We start from the raw sequence: 12330 nt of genomic DNA, 5'->3' as shown, positions 1-12330 counted from the left end.
ATTATATTTTTGTGCCCCTATTGCCCCCATATTGTTATTACTGTGCCCCATAGAATCCCTCTATTGTTATTTTTGTGGCTTTATATTATTATTGTTAGGTCGGCTGGGTTATATTGTGACTCCTTAGACTCCTATATATAGAAAGGAGGTTTTGTCATTTGAATCATCCAAGAATTGTTCATTTATGTAATGTAAAGGAGGTTGCCCCCTCGAAGAGGCAAAATTCTAAGGCATGGATCTCTCTTTTCTATCTTTTTGTGAGCTGGTTTCATAACAATGCAACACATTTCTACATGACTTCCCAAGGGTGCACTATAGAAAAAAGATACATGCAAAGGGTGTACACTAGAGAAGTACACCAAATCCACCTTTCATGATAAGGACAGTAGAGCGTAAGAAATCCTTGAAAGAGTTCGCTTAGATGTGCATGGACCTTTCTCAACAGCCTCCACGGCCAAGCACAGATATTATGTTATATTTGTAGATTATTTCTCACATAAGTGATGGATTTGATTCACGTAGAAGAAAGACCAGACATTCTCCATTTTTTGGTGAATTTAAAGCACTTGTTGAGAAAGAAACTGGTAGGAACATGAAGGCTCGTGGGAGCGATAACTGTGGTGAATATGTGTCGAATGAGTTCAAGAAATTTTGTGCGATAAAAGAAATTCGACAAGAGTTAATAGCACCCCATAACTCACAGCAGAATGGGTTGGCTGAGAGGAAGAACATAAGTACTGTGGGAGACACACAAGCGATGTTAGATGATCAGGGCCTACCATTGCACTTGTGGGCTAAAGCATGCAACACAATTGTATATGTGTAGAACAAGATTCCTCATCAGATTCTCAGGATGAGTACACCACAAGAAGCGTTTTCAGGGAAGAAACCAGACATGTCACACTTCAGGATCCTTGGTTCAACAATTTAGTGCCATGTTTCCAAGGATGCAAGGAAAAAGCTAGAGCCGGCAACTAAGGTGGGCATATTTGTGGGGTATACTACTACACCTCACAACTATCGGGTGTCCTTTCCATCTCACAGGATGACAATTATTTGTAGAGATGTGAAGTTTGATGAAGAAAAGGCCATGAGATGTTCCCTTGAGAGGGAGCTTCAGTTTCATGCAGATGAGGAGCTTTTGGCTCTAAAGGAAGAACCTCAAGATGTTTTGGAGCAGCCATAAGTATAGGAGCAGAGAGTGGAAGCACCCACTCATGCAGAGACATCCATAGATGGAAGGAAGTGCACCAGGGATGATGATATATTATTTCATGATGATAGAGAGAATGTGGGATCATCCACATCACAGTGTAGGCAGAGGAGGTCACTAGATTGGTACACTGGGTACATGGATCTAATGAGTGAGATAGTTGAGACATAACCCTTCTCATTCGAGGAAGGTGTGCAGAAGTCAGTATGGGTTGATTCCATTATAGAGGAATACGATTCCGTAGTCAGAAACAATGTTTGAAAAGTGGTCCCAAGACCAGAGAACAAGTTAGTGGTAGGTTCGAGGCAGATCTACAAGGTGAACCAAGTACCAGACAGAAGCATCAAGAAACACAAGGCTAGATTTGTGGCTGAGGGGTTCTCTCAAGTGGAGGTAAATGATTATGAGGAGACCTTTTCTCTAGTAGCAAGGTACCCTTCTATCAGATCAATTCTAACACTTGTAGCGCAGATGGGATGGAAGATCCATCATATGGATGTGAGGATAGCATTCCTCAATGGAGTGATTGAGGAAGAGGTGTACATTGAGAAACAAAAAGGATTTGAGACCTTCGATAGAGATTCACATGTGTGCAGAGTCAAGCGAGCATTGTATGGATTGAAACAAGCACCCACTGCGTGGTAGACTAGGATCAATATTTATTTCACCAGGTTGGGCTTCACCAAAATTGAAGTAGATGAAAACCTTTACCATATTGTTGTTGAAGGTAAATTATTTATTATAGTATTATATGTTGATGATTTATTTTAACCGGTGATGAGAAGTTGATCAAGTATTGCAAAGAGGATCTTGCAAGAGAATTCGATATGAAGGACATGGGACTCATGCATTATTTCCTTGGTTTGGAAGTATGGCAAGGAGATGGGGAACTATTTATCTCTCAGGGAAGGTATGTCAACAAGATACCAAAGAAGTTTTGCATGGAGATTAGAAAACCCATGGACACTCCTCTAGTAGGTAGTTGGAGGAAAGAGGAAGCCACTTTAGGTGAGGAGGCAGAGGTCACTATTTACATGCAACTTGTGGATTCACTTATGTATTTGGTGAACACATGACCAAACATGTGTTATGTAGTTAACCAATTTAGTCAAGCAATGGTTAAGCCAACCAAACTGTATTGGAAGGCAACTAAACATGTGTTGAGATACCACGGAGGCACTACTCAGTGTGGTCTTTAGTATAAATGGATAGAGAGAGTGAAGCTTCAAGGCTTCACAGATGCAAATTGGGTGGGTATTTCATTGTATCAGAAGAGAACTTTGGGAGGAGTCTTCAGTATTGGGTCAACAATAGTTTCTTGGTACAACAAGAAATAGAGATCAGTTGCACTCAGTTTAGCAGAAGCAAAGTACATGGCTATAGTCAAACAACTTTTGAAGCTATCTAGATGAGGAATATTCTTGTTGGGTTATTTCGTCAGATGATGGATCCCACCATGATTTACTGTGACAACTAGAGTTGTATCAATCTCTTTGAAAATCTAGTTTTTCTGTTATGCAACCAACTCATAAATAGATAGATCAACGACTTAAAAATTATCCTCTTCGTGGGGGAAACCTCCTTTATATTACATAAATAATCAATTCTTGGATAATTCAAATGACAAAACCTCCTTTCTAGATTCTAATGGGTCACAATATAATCATAGACGACATAACAATAATAATGTAAGGGCACAACAATAACAATAGTGGGCTCTTATGGGGCATAATAATAACAATATAGGGACTACATGGGGACTACCCTCTACTTGAAAAAAGTGTTGTCCTCAATACTTGAGTAGTTCTGGGTGATTTTATATAAAATTCTCATCCTCCCATGTGGAATATTCAGCGGGTAATTTCTTCCACTTGATGAGATACTCTGAAATTAATCAATTTCGTAGCTGTTGAATTCTTGTTTTCGTGGCTGCTTCAGGTTCCAATAGGATTTTTCCTTCCTCATCAAGTTTTGGCAATATTGTTTGAACTGGGAGCTTGTCACCTATGACCTTCTTTAAGCATCAAACATGGAAAACTAGGTGCACTGGGGAATATGTAGGAAGCTCCAATTTGTATGCCATAGTACCAATATTTTGCAACACCTTGTAAGGGCCATAATACTTTGGTGATAATTTATTATCCTTCTTAGCTTGCTTGGGGGACATTTTTTTGTATGGTTGCAGCCGTAAAAATACCTAGACACTTACATCAAAACTTCTTTCGTTGCGATGTTGATCTTCCTATTGTTTCATTCTATTTTGTGACAAAGTGAGGTTATCTTTTAAGAGATGGAGCACTTGTTTTTTATGCTTGATGTGATCTTCCACTGCTTGAACCTTAGAATGATTTTCCAAGACTTTTTGGAGATCTAGAGAAATATATGATTCTAATGTTTGAACCTCTAGTGAACATTATTGTGCAATTACGCCCCGTTATTCTTTATTTAGAAGATGTGTCATGCCATTAGAGCAAATTATCTTTCTTGGTTTCCCCGCAATACCCCTTAATTCAACTTCCTTTCCTTCACAAAATAATTTCAAGAAAAGTTCTTGAAAATTAAAAGCTATCATACCCAAAGATTGTAACCATTGGACTCCTAGTACAAGATTAGCACCACCGATTGGAATGGAAAGAATTGGACTATTCAATACATATTATCCCATGGATAACTTGATATTATGGCACTTTACAGAGCAATTTATGGTTCCTCCAGTTGCAAGCATCACTTGACACACTGGTGCTAGATATAGGAAGCAATTCAATTCCTTGGCTATCTTACAATGAATAAAATTATGGGTATTAACCGAATCAATCAGCACTATTACCTTTTTCTTCTTGATATGTACTTCTATATTGAGAGTTTGAGGAGTGGTAATTCCTGCCAATGCATTACAAGATATGGTCGGATTCTTTTCTTCTTTCTCTGGGGTTGGTTCTCGGTGTATATCCTCTTCTTTTGACGTTTCTTTTTCCTTTTCTTCCTCCTCTTCACAATCTATGCAAATTAATTTCTTCTTAGCACACTTATGACCTTTAGTGTATTTTCTATCACAACTATAATAAATCCCTTTTTCTCTTTTTTATTCCAATTGTTATGGTGTCAACCTTGTAAGTTGTGGAAGGCTAGGGGAAACAAAACTTCAATCTTTATAGTTATGAGTGGTAGGCTTCCTTGTTGCCACAATTTTTCTTTCAATTTTTCTTGCCAACCTGAATGCCTTCTCCAGTGAATAAGGTTCCTGAAGGTGAACCTCATGTTGGATGTTATCCTTTAAAGTCCCTATGAAGACATCAATTCTATTCTCCTCTGGAATATCATTTACCCTTATATTCAATTTTTGGAAGTCCTCATTGTGCTTTGCCATTGAACCCTTTTGTCTGAGATTTATCAATTGGATAAAGAAGGTGTTGCTCTTTTTATCCTCATAATGTGCTATCATTTACTCCATAAAAATTGACCAAGTGACAAGTGGTTTATGGGAACAAAACTAGCGATACCATACAAACTGATTAGGTTCTAAATATAAAGTTGCAATGCATACCTTTTGTGTGTGTTGCACATTATGAATATCAAAATATTGCTCCATTTGTAGTATCCATTTTACTGGATCCTTGCCATCAAACTTCCTCATATCAATCTTTGGAATATGGTGGGTCTTCAATCCAATGTTAGATTCTATGAAATCATGATTAACATTTCTCATTATGAGTTTCAACTAATACCTTTTCTCTATTAGGAAGCATTTTTTGTAGTAGCTTTGTCAAACCTTCCATGTCTAATTTTAAACTATTCTTCAAATATCCCATGTTTCATTTCATTTTTGCTTATATTCCATCCTTCAAACCTTCCATGTTTGATTTAAAACTATTCTTCAAATCATCCATATTAGCTTCCATTTCATTTTTGGTTTCTCTTTGTGAGAGTGAAATTTGTTGCACTTGGTCTCGTAATTTTGATATATCATGTTGCATTTCTTCCTCTTCTTCATGCGCCGTAGTAGAGATTTTTATGGTTTCTTACTAGGTGTTTCCATTTTCTTACTTCGAGGCATTTTTAAATCAAACAATGATATCTATGCTTCACTATGCCCTTGAATCACTTCAAACTGATTTTTCAAACAAAAGTTATGCAATTTAAAAAATAAAAAATACACAAATTTTTCCTGTTTTTAGGAGCTTGATATTGGAATGATTGCAACTCCGTAATTTCGGAGCTCCAAGTTCTAAAATTTATTTTTATCGTAGCTCTCTGAGTCCTATTTCCAACTCCACAAGTATGATTGAGATTGGATTCTTCAAGAAAGAGTTATGCCAAATCTCCCACCATGACCTGATTATGGATAGGTTCAATAGAGCGAAGTTGTATGGGATGCCACATGTCACTGTTTCAACCTTCAGCCTTGAAATTTCTACACAAACCACTATAGTCCATGTAGGTTCAGCTAATTTTTACAGAATTGACATCTGATGCCTGAAACAAAAGTTATGATGATTTTCCCTAGGTCACCTGTTTGAGACGGAATTATGGATGGAGGCTGCAAAAACCTTAAGTTCCTCAGAGAATATATCTGAAAATATAACGAATCAAGATTTGAAATTTTTACACAAAGTTTTATACGATTTAGGCTCCATGTGGTAAAAAATTTAGCTTCTGAAGCCTCATACAAAAACAATTATGAGGATTTTTTCGAGGTCGCTTGTTTGAGACATAATTCTGGAGCCCGTAAAAACCCTAACTTCCTCAAAGCATATCCCCAAAAATATAGCAAACCAATATATGAAAGTTTTACAAGAAGTTCCATGATATTTTGGCTCCACATGGTTAAACTTTAAGCTTCTGAAGCCTTGTAGAAAAAAATTATAGCGAAAATGAGAAGATGTCCTGTTTGAAGAAGTGAACCCTAGAATCCAAAGCTGTGATACCAAATGTTATGCAACCAGCTCACAAATAGATATATCAACGACTTAAAAATTATCCTCTTCGAGAGGGAAACCTCCTTTACATTACATAAATTAAAATTTCTTGGATGATTAAAATGAGAAAACCTCCTTTCTGTATATAGGAGTCTAAGTGGTCACAATATAATTAGTGCCGACATAACAATAATAAAGTAAGGGCACAACAATAACAATAGTGGGCTTCTATGGGGCACAATAATAGCAATGTGGGGACTAAATGGGCACAACAATAACAATAAGGGGGCTACAATGATAATAACAATGAGGAATACACTAGTATTATAGGGACCTAACATTTTCATGATCGATCCAAGCATATCGACATCTAATATCACCATCTACGAGATTGTGTGTAGAGGCTGATCATGTTGTTGGAATACATTCCTACAGAGGAACATGATGAAAATATTTTGAAAAATACATTGTCAAGAGGAAAATTTGAGTTCCATAGAGACAAGATTGGGGCATCTAATAATACCTTTCTTGTTGGGAGAGAGTGTTGAAAATGGCAGCAAGAAAATCCTGATTTAATTTTCCCTTGAATTAAATTAGGAGAAAATTGTAATTCCACATCACAAGACAACGAGAATGTTTTAAATAAGTTAATTTGACTTAGTTGGCTCAGTTAATTCTAGTTGAGGGCCTAACTGAGTCACGTAGATTGTTTCCTAAATTTTAGGATCCTAGGTTAAGTTTAATTTGAGTTGTAATAGTTTAATTCAATTAAAATGAGTTAAAGTCAGTTAAACTAGTTCCAACTGTTGGAGGAATTAGTATGAAGTCTAGGAGTCAGGTGTAACTTCAATGTTCAACTAAGTAATTGATAAATCAGCCATAATTAAATCATGAATGCATGAAATTCGAGTTACCTAGTTGAGATTGGAGTTCAAGGGAAGTGTATTATCAATTGTATAATTTTCTGAGTTGTATAGGTGGTGCATGCAGTCAGAGAAGGCCCTATAAGGATTATGAAATTCAGGATGGGGATTTCCCTAATTAATAGGGGGCTAATTCCTTGAGAAAAAATGCAAGGGAATAGGAGCTTGGAAGGCAGTATAATTGGGTAAGTGTTGGCCAGAGTCAACTTGTGAGGCAAAGAGATAGATTATACTTGTGCAAAGATTGTTCAGGCTTGAATAAGAATTGTATTTCTTCTATATTTTCTGATCTAATGCAATACAAATAGGAAGGAGTTTTCATTGAGAAACAATGCAAGGAAATAGGATCTTGGAAGGAAGCATAATTGGGTAAGTATTGGCCAAAGTCAACTTGTGAGGCAGAGAGATAGATTATACTTGTGCAAAGATTATTCAAGCTTGAACGAGCATTGTATTTATTCTATATTTTCTGATCTAATGCAATACAAATAGGTAGGGGTTTTGAGAAACAAGATTTCCCCTTAGATAAATATCTGAGCATATGTGATTGATTCTTGTCTCATGTTTATGTTGTGATTTCTCGATCAATTAATTTTTTCCCTGATGAGTAGATTGGATTCAAGTCTTTTGTTTTAGCATATTGCATAAGCAGTTTGAATCTACAAAGAATTTCTACAAAAATAGTATTTTTTTTGTAAACCATAGAATTTTATATTAATTAAAATCAACTTTACATGGATTTGTAGATATTATCAAAGTGACCATGGAGGATGCATATTTCCTCATCAGACTACCTCATTCATTTAGACCAACTAAGTCTCAAATCCCACTAATAAAAAAATACTCCATAGACAAAACATCATTAAAGACAAGACTAGAATTGACCTACAACATTTCCCAAGTAGCTAACAAATTTTCAAAAAACCATCAATGCTAACATTCCATAATTTGCAAAGGGTCTACCCATAATACATATAACAAGACTAGATTTTCTGTGACCCATTTACAAAATAACCATGCCAAGAAAAAGTAACTAGGAGATAAATGCCATGATCGGCCATAGAACATACAACAAGGGGAACATAAGAGATGACACATACCCAACATGATGGGCCAAGAACCACCACTTAGATCACCATGCAATGAAAAGGCCTTGAAAGATACCAAGCGTCAATACTAACAAGACAAGAGCCCTAAGAAAAAACTAACAAGTTGCACCTCCACCCACTGAGTGCTCTAATCATTCTCAGAGGAATATATATTAGTTGGAGCCCTCAAGCTAGAACTAGGGGGATCCATGATATCCCCCCCCCATTCGATTCACATGCAATGTGGCTTTCTACATGAGCCAAACTAGAGTCAATTATATCTAAACAAAACCACTGATTCATGATCATTCTCGTAATATCTTCTAGGGATGCAAAAACATTGTACTTCTCCACTTGTTTGTCCTTCAGGACTAGGCCTAACAAGGTCTTCATTTTCTAATTAAAATCCATGGAGTTTAGGTATTGTTTCTTCCTGCCCCAGGTGTACCCAAGGTTAGAAACCCAAGCCAAAATATCTTCCTTGAGCTTTGAATCAAAGAGGGACTTCCTTTTGACCCTTTCATGTGTCTCTAGCTTTCAAATTTCTCTATGCATGTCCAACGAAACATCATTGAAAAAGGTGGGAATCGAGTCATGAGAAAAAATACTGGCACCATGTTTCCCTTGCTAGACTTGACCACCCCCCCGTCTGCTCCTTCCCCTCTGCCTTGGTGGAATAACTGAATCAGGGGTGAACTTCTAGTAGCTCCTATGAGTACCTCTACTTACAAAATAACGCAAGAACAAATGAGACCCATTACCAACAAGACCAGGGATCCAATAGACTAAATCATCATAGAAACTCTAGATGCTAGACCTAGACTCCATAAGTGACACACCAATTGAGACAGAAGGAGTGACTACCTCCTCCCAAAATTTTCACCATTGACCATTGAACCCAAGAGAACCAATGAAAGGACCAACAAGCTATGAATCATAGTGAAGTATATCTACCCTCCAAATTCCACTGCCTACAGCTTGTACAAACTAAGACTATACCAAACCCTACAAAGTCCCTAAAATTTACTTTGAACTAGAGTCACATTCCTCAACTTGAGTCTTAAACGATGACCACCAACCAAAATCTGAGAAATAATTGAAAATAGAGCTTGAATCAATGATACAGACTAGGCTTGGGAAAGACAAAAAGTTTCATACCCTAGACCTCCAAGCCCATACACGACTATCCACCAAAAGAAAAAGAAAAAGAATAATAGGGATGTAACCTGAGAAATCGCTCCATGAAGAAGACTGAAAACCCATAATGACCCTTTTAGTAAGAAATCCTTAAGCCTCCAAGCACACAACCAGATGTTCAGGAATCCCAACACATTCACTCTAAGCTTACACACGTGTTCACAGCCCGCTCTTAGGCTTTCTATTCCAAACACTGACCACAACACAATGGGACTTACACCTTCAAGCTTAACTGAAATGCAAATGCGAGAGGTTACTATGGAGATTCTTAATTTGTAAATAAACTTTTTTACAATGCCATGGGCTAATACCATAGATTATCAATACCACATGTCTAAAAAACCATAACTCATTTCATATGACGCTTGTTTATATGACATTTTTTTTAATAATCAATCTATTTAAAAAGGAAAAAAGGGCAAGACTACTTTGGGGATAAGTCTCAACCTTTGATTTTTGTATATTACTAAAAATATTGTAGAATATTCTATGTTAGTCAAATCCCCACCATCTACCTAATGATTATTGATAATTAAATTAAAATTATAAAATAATTATTAAAAAAAACATGCTTGTTTGTATAAATATAAAAATCACATCAAAACATGAATATATTTTAAATAAAGTTTTTATATACTTTGTAATTTATTTCATCTTAGATTTAATCAAAATTATTCTTTGATCTCTCTTTTGAAACTAGCCTAGATCCATCTTAAATCCAGATCTACCAAGTGTTGAGAGGGATCAAGCTTAACTGAAACACAGATGCCAGAGGTTACTGTGGAGATTCTTGTGTTCCATAATGGATTTTCCTCAAGCTTTTAAATATGATCCATCATAAAAAATACCATGGAGAAATACCATGGGCTATGTAGTACCATGAACTTATAAACCACCATTGTTAAGCCCATCAAATGACTAATTCAAACTTATATATAATTAGTATTCGAGTAGTCTTTAAGAGCAACTTCTTGAAAAGTTTTGCGGTTTATTTTTCGATCTAATTTCTCAAAAATCTAGCAGGGATTCATTGAAATCACAAGTTTGACAAATCAACTCTTCACAATCGAAGTACCCCGCGGATATTTGAAGGTGCTGAATCCATATTTGCAGTCAACAAACCAATTGAAACAATACAAATAAGGATTTGAATACAAATGTTTTTGCCAGATTCTGGCTTAAAATCCGTGGGAAACTCCAAAAAGTAGCACTTAAAGACTACTCCATTATTATTTTTGAATTCTAAATAAGTTGATCGAGTCAACATAACATTACATTAAATTACATAATGTTTTACAACATAACTACCACACTGTAGAGTGCTTCTCGGTGCAATCAATCAAACTTTTTATTTAATTTTTTCAACCTTTCACATGATTATTTCATTAAACAAATACAAAGTAACACGCATAAATCATATTCAATTTTAAATTAATATTTAAAAGTAGGTTGTTTTATATGTAAATTTTAAAATACACACCATCTTAGTGCTGATGATGAGCCACATAATGTGTCCACCAAATAAATGTATTGTGATTTTACTAGAGGAATTGTCTATGTAATGACACCTCACACATTCACCAACTTTTTGAAAATAGCAACAAGAAATGATAAATATAGAAGTGCTAAATTTAGCACTACTATAAATAGCATTTCGGGATACCTTCCTATTTTAGTTAGTCCTTGAACTAAAATAGAGAAGTAAAAATTCGAATTTGATCTTTTAGCAGCTATTTGTAAAATAATTAATTAATTCATCTTGAGTTAATTAGTTGCAGGAAATCAAACATGAAGTCTATGTGGGGACATTCAACAGTTTCTCCATTGATTGAGGAATTTATTGATCAGTTAAAGAGACAAGGATGTGTTGTAATTAGTTGGCTCAGTTAACTGAGTCAAGTCCAGTTAGATTAGTTCAAACAGTTTGTTGAATTAATTGTGAGTTCAGTTAGTTAATGCATGCATGCATGTAACTGCTGCACTTCAGATAACTAAATATTCTCTCATAAATAACTCATGCATGTCAGTTCATATAGAGACCCAGTTGAGATCAGATGGAGGGACAGTGTACTATCAGTTGCAAGAATATTCCATTGTGAATATCTCTTGCATGCAGAAGGAATTCATTCCTTGGAGATTGTGCAGTTACTTCTTCAGTTTAGTGAGTTTGGTGAGGCCAATTCACACAGGTGGCATCATTGGACCCCAAGAAAAATTGCGCAAGGAAATAGGAGGCTTGGAGGGCTAAGGGAAGACATATCTAGTTTCTATTCAGTCTGTGAGTTGTATTGTTTGATTGCAGAGAGAGCATGATAGCTTGAGAGCTGATTCTTTTTGTAACTTGAACATATTTCCACTTGTATGATAATACAGAGATTGGGGTTTTAGGCTGAGGCTTTCCCTGGGTTACTCTTCTATGTTCATGTGTGATTGATTTCTCATTCTCAGTTATATGTTTTCTAATTGATCTTACTCATATTCGATTAAGCTTCCACAAAGTTTGTTGTAGAAGTAGATCCTGTATTTTGCTTTAGTATATTGCATAATATGTTGATCTACAATGGGAATTTCTACATGGTATCAGAGCAAAGGTGATCAAACCGAAGAATAGTATACAAGAAGGGAGAAGTTTGAAGTTTGAGGTTCTTGAATATAGAAATCGAGTTCTTATCACATCTCAATTTCACCAATGGCATTCAACGGTTTAAGACTTGAGTATGCCCTTGATGGCAGCTCGAATTATATAGCTTGGAAGGATCACATGGAAGCAGTATTAGAGGATAACGGTCTAAAGGACTTCATTGATCAAGAAGTCCCCAAGCCTACTGATGCTAGAGAATTGGTGGAATGGAAGAAATGTGTGGCTAGAGCAAGGAGAATCCTTCTAGAGGGAGTTCGAGACCACATAGTCTTGAGTCTCCATGGGAAGGAGACACCGTTTTCGATGTGGAAAACATTGAAAGATCTATATCAAAACAGCAGTGATTAGAGGA

This window comes from Pinus tabuliformis, chromosome 4_1 (assembly GCF_031772625.1).
Source record: "Pinus tabuliformis cultivar Carrire ecotype Pingquan chromosome 4_1, CPIR1, whole genome shotgun sequence".
Taxonomy (NCBI): domain Eukaryota; kingdom Viridiplantae; phylum Streptophyta; class Pinopsida; order Pinales; family Pinaceae; genus Pinus; species Pinus tabuliformis.
Note: the sequence above shows the minus strand (reverse complement) of the source record.